Source organism: Neodiprion fabricii, chromosome 2 (assembly GCF_021155785.1).
Source record: "Neodiprion fabricii isolate iyNeoFabr1 chromosome 2, iyNeoFabr1.1, whole genome shotgun sequence".
Taxonomy (NCBI): domain Eukaryota; kingdom Metazoa; phylum Arthropoda; class Insecta; order Hymenoptera; family Diprionidae; genus Neodiprion; species Neodiprion fabricii.
In genome coordinates this window covers 29,023,254-29,042,266 of record NC_060240.1, presented here as the reverse complement: position 1 = coordinate 29,042,266, position 19,013 = coordinate 29,023,254, and the positions used below count along the sequence as shown (strand labels likewise).

Below are 19,013 nucleotides of genomic sequence, written 5' to 3'. Positions count from 1 at the left end.
GAAATAAGTCAAAGACCGGTATCGTATTTAGCATTCTGATGCCAGATGACGAGCGACGAGTCTTCTTCTCCTCCTTTTCCCCCATGCAAAGTACATATAAAATCCTCGCCTCGCTTCGCCTCGTCAATGGACGAGGATTTCCTCTTCCCTCCGCATGTTTCACGCATGTATCGCACTAGCGGAACGGAAGGACGCACGTCCGCATAGCTTGTAAATATTTAGAGATTTCGTCTCCGTTTTGGTGAAGATCTCTCGGATCGTAAAAACTGCGAGACTGCTTGGGGGTGAATGTGTCGGTCGGAACTATCGTCGAGGATCTTTGTAATCTGGCTGCCAACTGCTCTTTACCCTTAGCTTCGTTCATCCGTACACTTAGTCTGTGGTTAAAAGGAATGAAGAAGTCATCACCACAAACGGCGCCAATATGGACCGACAATTTTATTTTTATTTTGCACCCGATATCGGTTCGACAAATGGAAGTAATTCGAGTCTGTTTTCCGGAATTGATCGAAATAATTGGTATTCGGTACGGAATTCTTAAGATCTGGTTCGGAAACGTAAAAAAATATGTACCGACGATGAGTTACCAGAGAAATATGAGTGCGTTTTAAAGTCGGAACCAAGATCGAGTAGACAATGATGAAATTCAAAATTGTCAGGGTTGGATTATAACTGCGATGTCATTGAAAGTCCAAATTATCATCATGTTAAGAAAAATAAACGATGGATAATTAATTAATGAGCTGCGAGGACAAGGTATGAGTAATGAGTTTGAATGTCGAATTTTAGCCGTGATGTGTGCAGCTTAACCGTATTCAATTTTGCTCTGGTTCGTTTAACATTTGCAACTACGCGTCAAAGTGAATTCAGCTGATAATTTTCATGTAGCGTAGCAAGCAGAAACACGTCGAAAGGAGTTCGACTGTAGAAGAGAAAGAGAGAAGGAGTGGCATTAAATTTATGCCACACTAAATAAACATTTACATTTTAACTATTATGAATGTATAATGAAGCCACAAATAATAAAGATATAGCAGATATCGTGAATATTCATGCCAATTCATTACGCATAATGCTTTCATATTTGAAAAGATCGATGAACAAATCTGTATCATATTATGTGATCATGTCCTTTTGATATTTCAGTTAAATCGCTATAATAATACAATAATTATTATTATATTTTAACTTGGTCGCAATTTAAACAGAAGACCACTTCAAAATGGATTTAAGAAAAAATGGATACACCACGATTTTGCATTTTTTAAATAAATACAATGAATGTGTATTGCATAATCCATGTAGTATCGTGTGTCAAGCATACGATTTTCGATAGGCAGCAAGATCTGTGATCAAATCAAGGGAAATATGCGTCATCTGGATGATATTGTCATATCATGAATTTTAATGTGTCTATTTGTTTTTATATTTCTTTTGACTCTTTTATTTTCAACCTTTCTTGCTACCGGTATCTTGTTTCTTCGCACGTGTTATGTCACTGTCATATACAAGGTCTCGATATTGATGCTACGATAAACGAACAAAAAGACTTTGGAGTATCAAAGGCATCGATTTCGAAAACTCAAGAAGTTACGAGTATAGAAAATTATCAAATTATCATGCTCGTAATTCTCACCCCTTACATTTTACAAGATTAACGAACGATCCTTTTCGCGCACTTTTAAGGCATTTCAATTTACATTGAATAAGTGAAAAATAATTACACTCTTTTCTGGCATTTGAAAACCAAGTTTCTTAACGTCGGCAACTCATTAGATATCGAAAACTGCTGCAGCCTCGAATTAAAAATATTATCCATCGTAATTCGTCCGAATGCGACATAGACTAGCTCTGCTGTACAAGGAATCAATCCTCAGATCAACAACATTTTGAAATTCACCATGTTGATTCTGTAAAACGTCGATTAATTAATTCGGGAACGTTAGTTGCCAAGATAAGGTAAAAATTTAGAACCCAATTAAAAAGTGTTTATAAAATCATTTTTTTTTTATCTATTCTAAATGCCGCAGGTGCAGAGCTGAAATCCTGAATTGCATTAATCACACAGCGAAGAGTGTTGCACAATATTCTTTTCTTTAAACTATTTCCATTAAAGTAGGCATTATGTCTAATAAATACCTTTGACTTGAGGCGGCAGTTTAGTTTACAAATTTATCGTTAAAATTAAAAATGTTTTCCAGAAAAGAAAAAACAGAAAACATCACGATTACACGAAATTGTGTCGGTTTGAAGTAAAAGCACGCGAAAGTTTATTCGTAATTAGATGAAAAAGCTAATTTAATACCTAATTCTTTGCTCAAATTTATCGCTATCGAAGAGAAAATTATTTTCAATCGAGCCATATTATTCCGATGAAAAATATTAATGTCAAAACAACATCACGCTCTTTGCAATAAAACATAACACTTGATCGTTTATTCGCCGTCAATAGCATAAAGTTATTATAAAACCGGTGCGTGAAATAAAAAAGAATATAAAAACAGTTATAACCTCGTCAGGATCATTACATTTCTATACGTCTGCTTTTAGAGTGATGATTGTTTATTTGTTTGTTTGTTTATGATCGACGCTTGTTCTTCATTTCCTATTTAATTTTTATACAGTCGTGCGTACATTTATATACATACGACGATATGCATAACGTCTGTATCTATAATGTCACGGCCTTGTATATGTTGTATAATAAACCAGAATCATAAACGCAAATATCTTATATCTATCACTATAAAATCATCGCTGCCGCTCCAACTCAGTAGCGCAATTCTTACTGTATAAGCGGACAGCTCGACGGCAGTCGCAAAAAAAAAAAAATGAAAAAAAAAAAAGAAAAACTGTTTGTACCATTAAATTGAAACTGATTTTCCGTTCATCTCTGCACCTTGGTACGATTAACCAGTACAATAAATTTCTTTGCGCGTAGACTGCAATCAGCTGCCTTGTTTTACACTGAGAGAAATTTTTAGTTCCGGTTACCGCTCAGTCCTCAATCCGCAATCAACAGAATCGAAAAATTTAGTCCCAGGTATAAAATGAAAATTAGTTTTGTAGCTGTTACCGGAAAGTCTTGTATCTTTCACCATTCTTTCTCATTGCGATCGCTGTTACTATATTTTCGCGTAACTGTTGCGAAAATTTAATGCTTGTGCAACAATAAATTGATGTTAAAGCTTTATTTAACTAAAAAAGCACAGTAAACCGATCAGACGGACTTTGCGTTGCAATTGCCAAAAAAGGATCGACGATAGCGCAAAATGGTTACGCGTGCTTCGTTTTTCCTAATTCCAACAATATTCGAAAAGATTTTTTAGCGATACCTGTTTTACTGAATTTTTCTACTTACTATAACAAATGAAATTTTTCTCAGCGTACCTACCAAATGGAAATTATGAGATTGAAAGAAAGCGAGAAAAAAAAATCGAGGCTACGAGTACATATTCACACGTAAAAAAGCTACTTAGGAAATACCTACACCTTCTATACATACAGCTGGGAATTTTGTTTTTATTTTCATTTCGTCCTCGCGGTTATTTTCCAAATTCCCATCGTAATTATACCGCATAAATCTGTAATAATTTATGGCAAATTGGCATTTCGTCATTTTTATTCGACACCACTCAACTCTAGGATATTTTAGTTATATATTCGTATAGATCTTATCAATTAAGTGAAAATAAAAAAAAAAAAAAAAAATGAAGAAAAAAAAACGATTCACGGATATACCATGGCATAGGCTTGTGTGTGTGTGTGTGCGACAGCAAGAAACGATCGTTTTGCCGTTCGCATGTAACAGTGATGTGTAGGTATATGCATATATGTATAAGACGATCGTTTTAATCATTACGATTTCATACAAGCGTTGATTATTTATTAATAATTGCTAATAGAACCTGTTAAACTACTCTAAAATGTAGCCGAGCTGATTTCCACCGATGTTGCAATACCTAGCGTAACACGCATACATTTATACCTCAGGGGTCTGATATTATAGATACGTATACCTCTGCAGGCGATAGAGCTGATTTAATATGGAAGGTCTACCAGAATTTCCGGAATCCTCATAGATATTATCGCATGATGTGTAATCACCCGACACGTTTTAACTATTTATTTATTTATTTTTGTTTATTGTTTGTTTGTTTTTTTTTTTTTTAACCATAAATCTACCCGTCACTGGAATTCTTCATAATAAAATTCCTTCGCGCACAACCGAATGAGAGAACAAACTCTTGAGAACGAGGGAGGAAAAAGAAACGAAAAGAAATGAAAAGAAAAAGAAGCAACGTCGTCCCCACGGGGAATACGATGAAAATATCAAGTCAAGGGACACGCGAATATATCCTATCGTCTGAGCTACCCTGTATCATCAACCCTCTTGATATAATTATAGTCGGTGCATTGAATAGCTGAAAGGCTTCGCGCCACGTATATAAGTGCAAAAAAATCACCGACGAATTCCTCAGTCGATATGTGTAATAAACTTGCTTTGGTTGCGCAAGTTTCATTTCATAGGCGAACATAAGCTTGTTGAATATTGTTTACGTGTTTTATATCGATATTATACGTACGATTCGGGAAAGGAGGACGTTTTTTTTTTTCCACTCGTTTTTTCGTCGCTACATATATAAATTGAAACTTTTATAGCATTCCTTCAAAATTCGAAGATCCGAAATCTGGCTAGCTCATGGGCGGGGAAAAAATAAAATAATAATAAAAATGAAATGACCGATAGCCGAGTCCGGTACGATTTCTCGCTCGCCCGGCGTCTGAATAAGAATCGGTTATTAAAACTGGCCGCGTATATACTGTCGCTAGTCCTCCTCTCTCATCACGGCTTATCGCTCATCGCTCGTTAAGTCGCTCGTCACGCGGCTGCTTCTTCTCGCCGGCCCAGGAAACACCCGGCACTGGGTATTATAGAGGTACCTCGGCAATGATGCTTCAGAAATTGATACATCCATCACTGTGACGAAATATTGTAACTACTACACCCATACGTGTTCCTTGAAGTTATTTTCAAGTCCAAGTTGACGGTATATATGTGTCACTATTTTACCCGATAATTAAAAAAATTAAAAGAAAAAGGTTCTCTATTTTTACTTTCTCTTCGTTCGTTTTATCCCGTGGAACGTGATGAAATTCTTGTTTTTCTTTTTTTTTGTTGTTTTTAAATTTAACTTGACTCAAAGTTTGACTGCGATAAAATACATCGTCGTAATGCAGAAACTGTGATAAGGTGAATAATTGGCGCTTCAAGGATTAAGTGAAAATATTGCACTCAATCAGAATTGCCAATAATTCATTGTAATTTATTACTCGTCGTATTGAATTTTATGTACAAACAGATTTAATCAGTGTATCAAGTTGAATAAGAATTTAAAAACCTTTGCGACGTTGTCGAAAACATCGAGGACTTGAATTCACCTTCGCTTCGCAATGACGTACCTCCTACAATTATAAAAATCACACGGGTATGTAATTAGAGCAGAACACGAATGATGAGACGGTAAAAAAAAAAAAATTATAATGAAATACCACCAAATCTTATAGCTGAACTATTTTCATACAACAGACGAGATTCGCGGTAATGATGTTGTTTCTTGACCTGATCTAAACAGCTTGCATATCTATTTGTGGATGTATATCATTATCACGCCGTACTCTCCAAACAAATATATTCACCGCGTACGGTAATCGTCAAATGTTTATTACACGCACCATCAATATTTATAATGCATATAGATGGGATGAAATCAATTTTCATCGTACATAGATAGGTTGTGGCGATGTTGCACATGCATTTGCCGTGTGATATTCGTCTGGGAATTAGCAATTCAATTATCATTGCAACAATGCTTCGGCTGTTGAAAATAAGCTCCAGTTTATGCATATTATATGCTAGGGTATATTTGCATTGTCGGGAAGCATTGTGTAAGACCGACTACAAGAACTGAGGCAATTTAATACCGCACTAGCATTATATTCTATACGGTAGAATCTTAAACTGCGGGTGTGAACGAATTTTTTTTTTTTTTTCTCATACCGGCCTCGTCGAATGGCAATGCTTTTCTAAATTACGCATAGAAGCAAGTTATTTTAGGAGATTATTGGTTTATTCTATTAAGACTGGACGAATTCCTCACCGTTTCATGCAGAATTCCACGGTCTTATATTTCTAAAACAAAAATTCTTATCTCGTGTATTTATAATTCTGCACAAATGCGCATCGACTATCAGACAATATTGTTCGAAGAACAATTTCTTCGTTATAACGGATTGATTTGAGTCTACGCATTTTGACGTTGGTCGGATGAAACAGGATTTTTCAGTATAATTAATCGAATGGGGAAACATGCGATTATCTTAGTTTTTAAGAAATGTTTCTACAATGTACTCGAGTGCGTTTCATTTTATTGACGAATCATTTACGAGCCCTTCACGGAGGGAATTAAAGACCAGATTTTACTGAAAACTGCAAGAAAGGAGGGACGCATCAGGTTTTTTGATAATATGCACTTCGTAAGATGCAGCATTCACTCCAGAGACAGTAAAAATCACTGTGTGCAGATTGAAATCTTTTTTCATGCAGTCCCTTTTTTCATGCAGTTTTGAGTAGAACGTTTTAATTTGTTTTTCCAGAAATATACAATTCTTCCAAAATTGTATAAAAAAAAAGCGAAATTCACACAATATTTTTGTAGGATTTAACGAAAGGTGCAAAATATTCTCGTAGAATCCTTTTTCAGGGTCCGAAGACACGTGCGCTTTGCCGTATAACGTAACACCGTGAATTACACGATCGCAGAAGTATAAAACGGCTTATCGCGATGGTGGTAAAATTAACACGAGTTTTCTTCCCCTTGTGTCGTTTCCTTTTCTTCCATCGCCCCGTATCCGCTGCTCGCGGCTGATGAATAATTATAAAATTCGATAGAGTGATAATTTATTTAGCGTGTACACGAACGTGCTCATACAGTTCCTGCGGGTCGCGGTTATAACATGTATACGAATATATAGCCGCGGATATAACAAAGCCTTACGTGCATCCGGGGTTACGATTGATTACCGAAGCGCCTCTATGCTCCACTAATTTCCACGATTCACGCAAACACCTGCGAGCCCTCCTATCTCCTTTCCCTTTTTCCTTTTTCTCTCACTTCTTCCCGCAGGCACCTCCGACCTCCTCCACCCCCGTTATAAACACGCAGAGTTGAGGCGATGGCTACGCGCTCAACGAAGAATTACATAAAATCGGTGCGAGTATCGCAATTTCGATATTCAGACGAACCGTCGAATGAGGGAAGAGTAAACATCGGACAAACTTTTGCTCCCGAAATTTTGTCATACTTTTCTGACCAACGATTGATAAAAAAAATAATAGAGATATGGGAAGATTAAAAGGGCTTACAGCAATTTATCGGTTTTTAATTCTGTGTTAATAACTGCATCGCGAGATATTCATACAGTTGTGGTTACTGTGTGCTGCTTAATGTAACGGTACACAATTTACTAGAATTATCTAGTTACTGTAACAAATAATCATTTTTCTCAGTCCGTGTCTTGAGTGCTTCCTGAAGATGAATTTATCGCTATAAATTAATTTTGAATTACGAGCGTCACGAAACGCTGAAAGGTTGTAGTTTACAACTGTAATCGTTGTAAACGCAGCTCATATATATTTGATTAATGATTGTATTATAGAATCGACATGTATAGATACCCTGGTATTAATTATATCGACTTTATCCTATCTGCCTCTAACAGCAAACGCGTACATCTGCATCCGCCCCGTGAAGTTCTCTCTCTCCCTCTCTCTCCCTCTCTCGCTCTCTTTGGCTCTGAACCCGGGTACCGCATCTATTAATTTATCCTTTATATGATTCCTCTTCGAGTTTTATTGGTTAACGAGCTAGCAGGGCTTAGCCGGTTTTCTCACGAGAATAAAACCCTTCTCTATCTCCCTCTCTCTCTCTCTCTCTCTCTCTCTCTCTCTCTCTCTCTCTCTCTCTCTCTGTCTTTATAAGTATTATGATACCTAATACCAGATACCCACCTTCCTCCTCTCCTTGGATCGGGGTAATTACGTTTTTTAATAACATTTATTATACACCCATACGTATGCAAACAGATCCGCCATTGACTCGATATATGTATACACACGTATATATATATATATATATATATATATATATATATATATATATGCTTTGTCATGAATATTACCTAGTTGCAATAAAATTCTGCACAAACTCGTATCGTCGACTAAAGGAAATTGCTTCGCGGAATATGTTCTCATTTTTATGGCATCAGGTAGAGATTTTAGAGAAATTGCACTCGACTGCACTACGTATATTGCGAGCATGCATTATACACTTTATACGGAGTATTTCGTGTAATTTGTGAATTGAATATGTTAGCTACTTTGCTAATTTTTTAAATTGAAATATATTTGGCCAATACTTGTTTAGGATTCAGTACAGGCTTGTAGGTCAAAATCATGCTAGGTGAACGAAAATTACACGAATTGTTCCTGCTTTTCTTTTAGACACCTTTGTGAAATTTCAAAGCGATTGTCTGAATCATACCGGAGTTATTTTACTTTAAATTTTTCGTTCTGCAGTGAGCCTGACAGTTTGCCTGACAAGAATCAATGTCGAATTTAAAAAAATTTGAAGTAAAATAAGAATTATTCATCAATCGCTTTCGAATCTTACAGAGTTGTTTATAATAAAAGTGACAATTTGTATAATTTTCATTGCGTTGGCACGATTTCGACTTGCACGCCTGTACATCCTTACCTATTTGTCAACATGAACTGATTCACTTCTTTTGGCTTCTTCCTAATCGGTTATTTATTTATTTTGGCTCGCCAGAATTTCAATATCCTACCGCGTTCGCAAGTTTCACGAAGATGTAATTCCCATCTCATTCGCGTTTCCAATTATGGTTTTTTTCTTTGAGCCGCAAATGATGTAGTCAAAACTCGGCGTTTCATACTGTTAAAAATGATTGTGAATTTACTACGCATTTACTGTACAAAAAAAATGGTCAATTCACGAAATCAGGCTGCAAATTTATAAATTCGGTACAGTGATGTAAATTACTGTCTATTTGTCTTAAATTTGCGATGAAAATTTTTGATTTATCTAAATTTTTTTTATTTTATTATATTTATTTTTATTATATATAATTTATTATATGTAACTGTATTCGTAAATTGAACAGGTAGACAGTAAATGTATGATGAATTCACTGTTTCGTATCCGAATAAAGTTTCCATCACAGTCTACGAAGTTCCGTGCCGAAATTTTTCATCAGTTCACTTACCTGACGAAAATGGTTGTACCTACTAACTACAGTACAGCAATAGGTACGGAATGATCGAAGAGTGCTTGGCCCCGAGACGTGTGTCTGGTTATTTAAGTGAAATCGAACGTCAAAACAGGGTTTTTCGGTTATAGGTGAGAGATGTGGCCAAGGGGAAGGAAGGAAAAGAACGAAAAAAAAAAAAAAACATACACCGCACGCTCGTAGATATGAGTGTAGATTTATACGCAAAGGGGAAGGGAACAGCGCGCGGATGTGTGAAGTAGGTGAGGAAGACTATAAAGTCGTTGGTTTACCACGAAACGAGATATAGACAGAGCGCGGGGCGTTTATTTGTATCCTAGGGAATATTCGGGCAGATATAGGCGGGTAGGGAAAATTTGGCCGTTTCACTTCCTTCCGCAATGCAACAAGCCAGCGGCTACAAGGGATGGGTACAAAGACGCGTGCGGACGAGGGCACCGCCGTCTGCGCGTATTCGACTATAAATAGGCAACCCCTCGTCGAAGGGCGAAAGAGAGCTGCTGCTGGTTTTCCTGAAATATGTAAAAGTCGCCCCGACGTTCTAAAAATATAATTACATCCACCCGGAGACGCGGCACGCTCCTCGCAGGTTGGCCTCGCCTCGATACGGCGGGGGGGGGGGGGGGGGACGACGGGGCAACTGGAGACGGAAGCCCTATTTATTTATGGGTGTTACACCCCTGGAAACTGCTGCGGAGGGACGGGGAGGACCCCTTGATGCTCCGGGCACGCGACGCGACGCGACGCGACGCCTTCTAGACTCCTGATGGGGAAACCCCTGCGGGACGCCAGCCTCGTTGATCCCTTTGGCCCGACGCCCCCGCGGACGCGACCTTTGACCCGCCTCAGGGTCTCCTCGGCCGCCTTCGGAAAACGATGCAGCATCGAAGACGCGACGACGCAAAACGGTCATCGTTTTTCCGGACTTTACACAGCCAACCCCGATGTAAATGATTTGACGTTGAAAATTTGAGCGGAATGTCGGAGGAAAAGTTACTCTTGCAACGTTGCGGGTTCTCTGTACGTACACTGAGAAAAATTTCTTTTTTCATAGTAACTAGAAAGATTCAGTAATTCAGGTATCGCTAAAAAAGTTGTTTGCATATTGTTGGAATTAGGAAAAACGAGGTACGCCTAACCATTTTGCGCTATTATCGATCATTTTTTGGTAATTGCAACGCAAAATCAGTTTGTGAGGTTTACTCTACTTTTTTAGTTAATTAAGGCTTTAACGTCAATTTATTTTCATTTTAACGTAACTAATTTTCATTTTCTACCGAGAACTATATTTTTCGATTGTGGCAATTTATAAATAGATAGTTAAGATCTGAGCGGTAACCGGAACTAAAAATTTCTCTCAATGTACGGAAAAATTGCAGTCAAAAACAGTGACGTCAACAACGAAAATCTAGATAAAATTTAGAAGCTGTATACAATAGCCATAGTTTCAACGAAATTTTATATTTACGAAGATTTTCGTATACTTGAAGATCATAGTTCATCAGAGTTTCGTTCAAATTTGATAAAACCATGTAGATGAATACTGTATAAAGTGAATATTGAATCGTGATCTTCTTTCGACGTTGAAAGTTTTCGTCCAACAGCAACATGCGTGGAGTAAAATTATTGTCACAAATTTCATTATTTCTTTAGGAACTTATCCTGCGATCTTGTCAGGATGACAGACAGTCACGGAGTCCGAAGCAAATTGATTAATTATTTTTAATCACCTTTGGTGATGTAAGAAAAGTATTGGTTTCGGTCGAAAATCACTTTTTCTTATTTCAACGAATCTTCACGCTCTCGAGCCTGTAGAATCCGAAAAACAGGTTTTTAGAGAAATGTCGGTCTGTCCGAGAAACTCCCGCGACGATCTCGGAAACGGCTGAATGAAGAAGACCTAAAACTTACAGGACCTTACAATCAAACGATGGGCATGAAAAATTACCGTGTCTCGTTTAATTTGAACTTCCGTTTCTACTGGAAATCAATTGATTTTCAATGTCTTACCGACAATCTCACATTTTCTTCTATTTTTTGCTTTTTATAAATTATCGATCATGTTTTTCCGAGTTCATTTATTTAGTGTTAAAAAAATTTGTAAAGTGATTTGCATTTTTTCATCCAGTACTTTATCATTTAGCCTTTTTCGAGATAGTCAAAGACAACCGACCGACTCTTCCCTTTTCACAGTGACGAAAACTGTCGACGTGTTTCGGTTCTTTAGGCCGTTAAAATCGACCATACAGCGAGAACGGATATGGAAAAACCACCATGACTCTTTCTACTTTGGAGAGATATGAACCGCAAATCGATGTACCGAACTTCAGTGATTGAATAGCCGAAACCTAACGCAATATTGTGATGGCAGGTTCGAACTATATTTATCACCGTCGAAATTTGGATTTCCGCAAGACTCTTATCAGCAGAATGCCTACTCAATTACTCTGCCCTGTAAACAGGAACTTCCGTATCGTATGCTCGTGTCCGTGGTTCGCGCTTGAGATAACTGCGATAGTTAAATACCCTGCAAAGTTGAGCCTGATAGGTTCAACGGTCTTTGAGATATCGCGTCTGGATATCCAGGCACAAGACGAGCGTCGAACACCTTCGAAGGCTGGAATATATTCAAACAATTTTTATATTTCTCGTCTTGTTTTGGTTTCTTTTACTTTTCTGTTTTACTGCTTACCGCAGACAGGTGAGCGTTATAAACGTAATATATAAGATACGCTTCCTCAAACTTATTGAATACAAATCTTCTATGTAACGAAATTCCGTTCCGTATAAGAAATTCTCATACAATCAGGATTAAACTCGCTTCGAAAAATGAATCTTCAGCCATAACGAACGCCTGCCTAGATGTTTCTTCGATCGGTCTACCGCGTTTACAATTGCAGAGACACAAAACGCCGAAAAGTCTAAACTTGAGAGTGTACGAGCCGGAGACATTGGTTCCTTTTTTCTACGTCGTTTCTTTTATCGTCTTGTCATAGTTCCAACTTTTTCCTAATGCTCGTCCGACCTTAACTGGGAATACCGTAACTCTGTCACAACTCTCGGGTTATTTACTGTGCAACGTGAATTATAAAGGGAGTGAGTTTCAGACCTCCGTGTGCAGGCGTGCAGTCTGCGGCAGCCAGTCTAGCCCATGGATGTTTGTTTCCCTGGGCACGGCCAAAAAGCGTGCCTCCGTTTACGGAGCGACGCTTAAACGCGTGTGTCGCATCCCTCCGCGCGTGCCACGATGCATATACACGTATGTAATACGGGTACATAGGCGTGCACATAACTGCTCACCTACCACACTGCAGCTTTTCCAAACTTCTGTCTAATTTTAGAAAAATCTCCACGTATACGCGTGCGTTCGGGCATACCGTAAATACCCTGTATTCCACCAAATTGACGCGTACACTTTATGTATGGCGACTCTGGTTTCCCTAGCCGGAAACATTTCTCTCCGTTCCCCCTTACTTTTCTCAGATTCCGTGATTGCCTATCATATTTCGGGGCAGGGTTGAAAACTTCCCAATTTGAAAACTTCCGAAAGCGCCTGATTCGGAATTGCTCGGTGGCGATACTGGAATTTAAGAAATCAACCTTCTACGAAACAACAAAGTTTCGAAAATCGTCGAAAGGCCGACGGCTCAAAGTTCCGAAATGCTAGATTCCAAAAATTCAAGTTGCGATAGACGAAAATTAAAAAATGCTCACACAGCGTAGTTTACTCAACGAGTAGGTATGAAAAATTAGAATGACTAGAATTCCGAACGTAAAAATATCGATAATCCAAAACAAAGATCATTCGGAGTTTCGATGTTTCGTATTTTTTAATTTTCTAAATCACGCGCACGATCGTTCATTCCGCGGATATACGCATACCGATATACGCACAATGTATATATAATCGACAAGTTACCTTTGCGTCTGCCAAAGCCAAGTGTATTTATGCAGATCGAACGAACGGACGAAGGAAAGAGCCGTAGAGTTGTAACGCGCCGCTAAAGCGGTTCGCCTCTATGCCGGCATCAGCACCTCGCTTACAGGGATTACAATCGTTCTGTGCAGTGACTCGTGGCGGATATTAATTGAACAAGAGACGCGTGTGATACAATAGGCGTTGAATGGTCACGAAATAACCCGGGAGCCGCGATAGGGCGAGCGGCAAGGGTGCACGCAAGCGGGGGTGGAGGAGACCCGGTGCAGAAACCTGGCAGTCAAAACCGTAACGGAGAACCATGGCCGATGATTGGAGCCGCAGCGGCATATGCAGCGAAGTGTCCATTCGGAGCTTTTCTCGTCCCTTGGAATCGTCGTACCTATCGGTATTATAAAACGACGCGCGGGCAATTTAAAATCTGATTTATACCAATAGACCGGGACCCATCGAGGCCAAGAGCTTGTGCACACGGGACAAAGAAGCTTGGCTGGGGGAGTTGCGAGCCGGTGGTCACTCGGGCCGAGTTGTCCTTTATGGGACAGCTGCCACGAGCCGAAACACCCCCGCTCACAGCTGGCCCTGCATGGTCAACTGCTGACCAGCCGCCCACGCACCGAGGCGCCAAAAACACAACGGACAATGCGCGAGGTCTGCTCGGAAAACCGACCGGAGTGTCGCGCGAAGTTTAACGAGCCCGTGCGGAGAGAGAACTTGCCGTTATTACTGAATTAGGCGTGCCGATCTTTGGTCAAAAGCGATGTACCTACTACTAGCGACCAAATTAAGTCTGCTTTCGATATCGTTACCACCACGAACCATGAAGACGAAGCGGAGGACTTCGGGATGTCGTGACTGACTCGTTGCCAACCGATCTTGGTGCATCCGTGAACTCGACCATCGGCCGAATTGTTTTGGGGCCAAGGTGCATAATGGTACTATGAGCCGGATGAAGGGCGTGGGCATTGCGGGAACGAGGCTCTCTGCAGTGATGGCATTAGTGCCGCCAGGTTGACCCGTTGGTCAAACTCGGCATTTAAATCGCGCCTGCTTTGCTCCGCGCGGAAAAAATGTTCACGCATCTCTTTTATCTCGTTGGGTACTCGAGCCACTCGATATCCTCGCTTTTCAGACTTCTTTCCCTCGGGCGGCTCGACGGGTGCAAATAGGTTAACTAACCGATTAGGCCCTTCGTTTATCTTTCTATATCGTTGCGCTTTACGTGTACGATGATGTACAGGCTGTTTCGTGTTCAACGTTTTTTAAACCCACCGAGTTCCTCGACCACGTCGTCAAAGCTTCGCGGGCACTCGCGCCAACCGCCTTTCGTTTCGATTAAGACAATTCTTAACCAGTGACTGACTGAAAGTTTCACGAACGAATGTTTCGAATTAGAGCATATTACGCGGTAATGAAATTGTCACGATTCGCTTTAGTGTCATGAAATAAAAGAACTGACGTACTTACAGTTATTAGACCGCAGCTGCGAACTTACATATGAAGAAACCCTCCATATCCCGATCGAAGTCTCGTCCGTAATCGACCTCTGTGTCAATTCTGGAATCGGACACCGCGTATAGAGTCGTGAGTAGGATACGTCTTCCCGTTTCAAATCCTACCTACACAAATCCCACTTTACAAGCTGTTCGTCGACGCGTAGACCGCAATTCTCCTAATTTTTGTAAGACTTCGCATCGTTCGCGTAATCACCCTGTTCATTTTTCGTAATGGACTGAGCGAAATTGATCAGTTCCAATTTCTGCGGATCGCGCCAATTCCTTCCCATTCGGTGTGCTCCGAGTACTTACTTTTAACTCCTGAAATTGATCCTCGAGCACTGAAATCATATAAAATTTTCCAAGTCTCTACCGGCGGAAAGCTTCGCCTGCAGTCGTGTGAAACACGGTAAGACGGACTGCAGCAAATCACCGCGTAACATTAAACCTCGGGTATACACATTGACCAAAAATTCAATTTCAGCTCATATCAACCTGTCACGGATATCCCCCCAAGTGAAATATCGCGGAGACGACTATCTCCGAGGCCTCCCTAAACTCTAAATCCAGTTGCTGCTTATATTCGTTGACCCATAATCACCCGGCTGACGTATATCTATGTAAAACAGGTACATCCGTCTAGGCATACATCGCGAGATTAGGATTTACGGAGTATAATCGTCTCACGTGCACCCGCACCTGCATGACGGTGTATAATATGATACCTAAACTCAACGCGCAACGATCGGACAAACCGCGACCGCGTATTTTGTACCCTTGCGCAGAACGGGCGAAACGAATCGTCGCGTCAAAGTCCTGCCTCTTTAACAACCTTCCAGCCTTTTTGGTCCCGTCTCGAATAATCCGAAGATCGAAGGACGACGGGACCGGGATGAGGATGGGCCCTCGAGTCTTGAGGGCCCGTTTCTTGGGCCGCGATTCTCACTCGTTCGAAAAAGGTCACGACCGCGGCTGAGCTTCTTTTGCTTCGTGCGATTCCCATACTCATGGGCCTTTACCACACTGGGAGATAATAGTTATTTTCGTGACAAGTGCGCAGAAGATAGGGATTTCTTGACTCGTGGGTTTTTCGTACTTTACACTCGTTGAGAAATCCCTACATGCGCAAGTGCCGTAAATTCTACTTTTTGTGGTACGTCGTATCAAAAACGAGAATACTGTGTAGTTTTTATAAGCACGAGTGCCGCAAAGTCGACATTTAACCACTAGTGCTCAAAAAAGCTACAAAGCAGTCGAGTTGTTGACGAAGTTAGTGCAGGAAAGTTGTTTAATCGGAAAAAATTTTCATTCGATCAACCAAACGCGGCGTTCACGGGCGACCAAACAAATATTTGATTATTACGACAGTTTATAAGTTGCAGGAAGTAAATGAAACATTCTTCTGTTGACTGAATTACTGTTCAACGCAAACACGAGGATCTAAAGTCAACGAAATATTAAGTTGAACGACTTGTATTATATAGTTGATGTGAAAATAATTTTCTTAATCTGAATATCCAACTATTTGATCCAACAAACGTTTGATCAATGCAAGATCATGTTCAGTTGGTTTAAAAAAATTTCAGTCAACGCAACTGAATGTTTAGTTGGAAAAATCACAGCTACGTACAAGTAACAGTACATTCAGCTCAGTCTAGTGTTTCAATAATTAATTGACACAACTTATTTGTAGACTGTAGTCGCATATCGTTCGGACTAACAAATGCAGTGGTTACAAAGTGAGGTAATGATTTGTTAGAATTACTATGAATTTCGATTGACGAGACTGAATCATGGAACGAAAGGAAGTTCTGCAATCATTTGAAATGGTTGCGATCAAAAATAAATTGAAATTTTTGGCCTAATTACGGCTGTTGACAGATTTTTAAGTAACGCAAATCACTCTTGTAATTGTTCGCAAGTTGGATAAAACGCATTTTTAGTTCACGATTAAGCGCCGCTTGATTTTGTTCGGGATTCGAAACGGGGGCCGTTTGCAAATATACATAACCAGCTATCATCCCACCTATAAGCCGCACATCTGTATTCCACTACGCCAAACTATCGCACAGACTTAGGGTTAAGTTTTGCTCACTTGGATGACGATGTATACTTATCTCAGGGATAAGAAGCTATTGCCAGGCGACACGAAGAGATTTTGAACAAAAATGCAAGGATTTCTTCATTGGTATTTCAACAATTTGAAAGCGGGGAAATCGAATAAATGAAATAGTTTAGGTAGCGAATGAAATGCTTCCAATCAACAAAATATTTATTCGACATAAATATTTCGTTTATACAATTGGTCCAATACCCTAAAATAAAAACTTGGATTTCATTACCTCTATGTTATCCCAGCTGCTTCACACGTTGGACTTTTGTAGTATATTTTCGACCAGCAATTTATTCAAAAGTAAGCAAATTTATTAGCCTATTCGCGATTCTAGATAGATTCGTAAAACTTTTTGTATGGAAAGAATTTTTTTGTTGTTTCGACTGATACACACATTTGAATTAACGAAAGTATTTGCAGTTAGTCAAAGTGTATTCATCGACTTGGATCAACGGAACAAGTGGTGGCTACAAGATGTAGAGACTTAATTTGTTTCTTTCAATCATCAAAAGTTCCTGGCGAAAGGCACGTTCATTTCATTCAACCATATCGTATTCAACGATATATAAGTTTCAACGAAAAGAATAAAAATCATTCGGTTCGACGAAATGAATTCGTTTACTAAATCACATGTAGGGGTTGATTTAAGAGAATGAAATTTGATTCCGCGGAATACTGAATTCTTTGACGTCGAAAAAAAAAAATATATATATATATATATATATATATATTGTTAAAGCGATTGCACGCTTTCAACCGCAGGTACCCCCCTCTTCAACTGGATCATTGAGTTGACACAACTAAATATTGTTTGGACCCATCAAATTTTCAATTAAATCCACCGTGTAGTTCAAATAACTCGTTTTGTTGATTTGAACTGACAGAATTTATTACGTCAACTCCGGTGTATTCATTTTGGCAAAATAACGATTGAACCAACAATTTTTTCATCCAACTAAATCGATTTCGTTGATTTAACGACTTTTTTGTGTTGTCAAACGTGTTGACTGGTGAATTTAATAGGAATTCAACGCAAATTTTAACGCGATTTTATCGTGTCACACAGAATTCCAATTATGTGGGCATAATACGTAAATGTTGAATTTACGCTATGTAATTCGTTGAAATAACACGAGATATCGGCTACTACCAACGCAATACCCGTGTTCCTATGTCACCGTATGAGTAGAAATGAAACTACTTCGGCATTTCACAGTTCAACGCGCACAGAAAAATACATCATTTTGAGCCATTTAATTTTTTTCCTAATTCAAATAAATTTGCTCGATAACACGAACCATTGTGTAGGACTACTATTCTGCTCAACCAAATACAACCTTTATTCTTATTTAAAAAAAACAAAAGAAAACGTGGCTTTTGCATCCTTCCTCTGTTGCATCTACTAAAAATTAGGAAAAAGGGTGAAATCAATATACGTTTCTTAAACCAGCGTATATCGTTCGTACCGTTCTGCAGGAATTTCGAGGCACACGAGAGACGGGTTGAAAGGTGGCCATTATATGACCGATTGGCTCGGGGCCCTCTTAATAATAATAATATTTGCTCGCCAGTTATTACCTCTCGAAAATGATCGTCGCTAAAGTGGTCATGATCACTCTTCTTATTGTCGTGCCATTATCGCTGTTGTTATTATTATAACTATTATTTTTGCTATCGTTATTGTTGCCGCTACTGTTATTATTATTATTATTACAGTCGTACAGCGTTCGGTTCCTCGAGCATGCCATACCTGTGCGCACGGTCGTCGTCGTAAAAAGGCGCTCCTCGTCGTAAAGAGGCATCGAGCCGGAGGGCTCGCTTAATAAGGGACGCGCGTGCGCGCGCCTGGCCCAAAACCCCGACCCCAAACTTGTCGGATTTTACCACTCCGTCTACAGGGTGTCCCGTCATTATTATCCGCATTCGTGCCTTTAATATCCGCATGTATGCGGTTGACGTTCGAGCGGTAGCTGGCTGGAGAAAATGGCGAAGAATGACGGAGAGACCGTAATTGGCGTAAAAAAGGGGTAAGGCTAGTTCCGTCACTGATCGTATGTATGACGATGAAATTTCGAAGGTTGGATCGCGATACGTCGAA

The 19,013-nt window shown here is 39.5% G+C and overlaps 1 protein-coding gene across 3 annotated transcripts in view; it reads left to right on the top strand.

Annotated features, from left to right (window-relative positions):
* LOC124175531 (homeotic protein spalt-major) overlaps nt 1–19,013 on the top strand; it is a 60,803-nt gene that overhangs the window by 22,654 nt on the left and 19,136 nt on the right. The window lies entirely within an intron of this gene.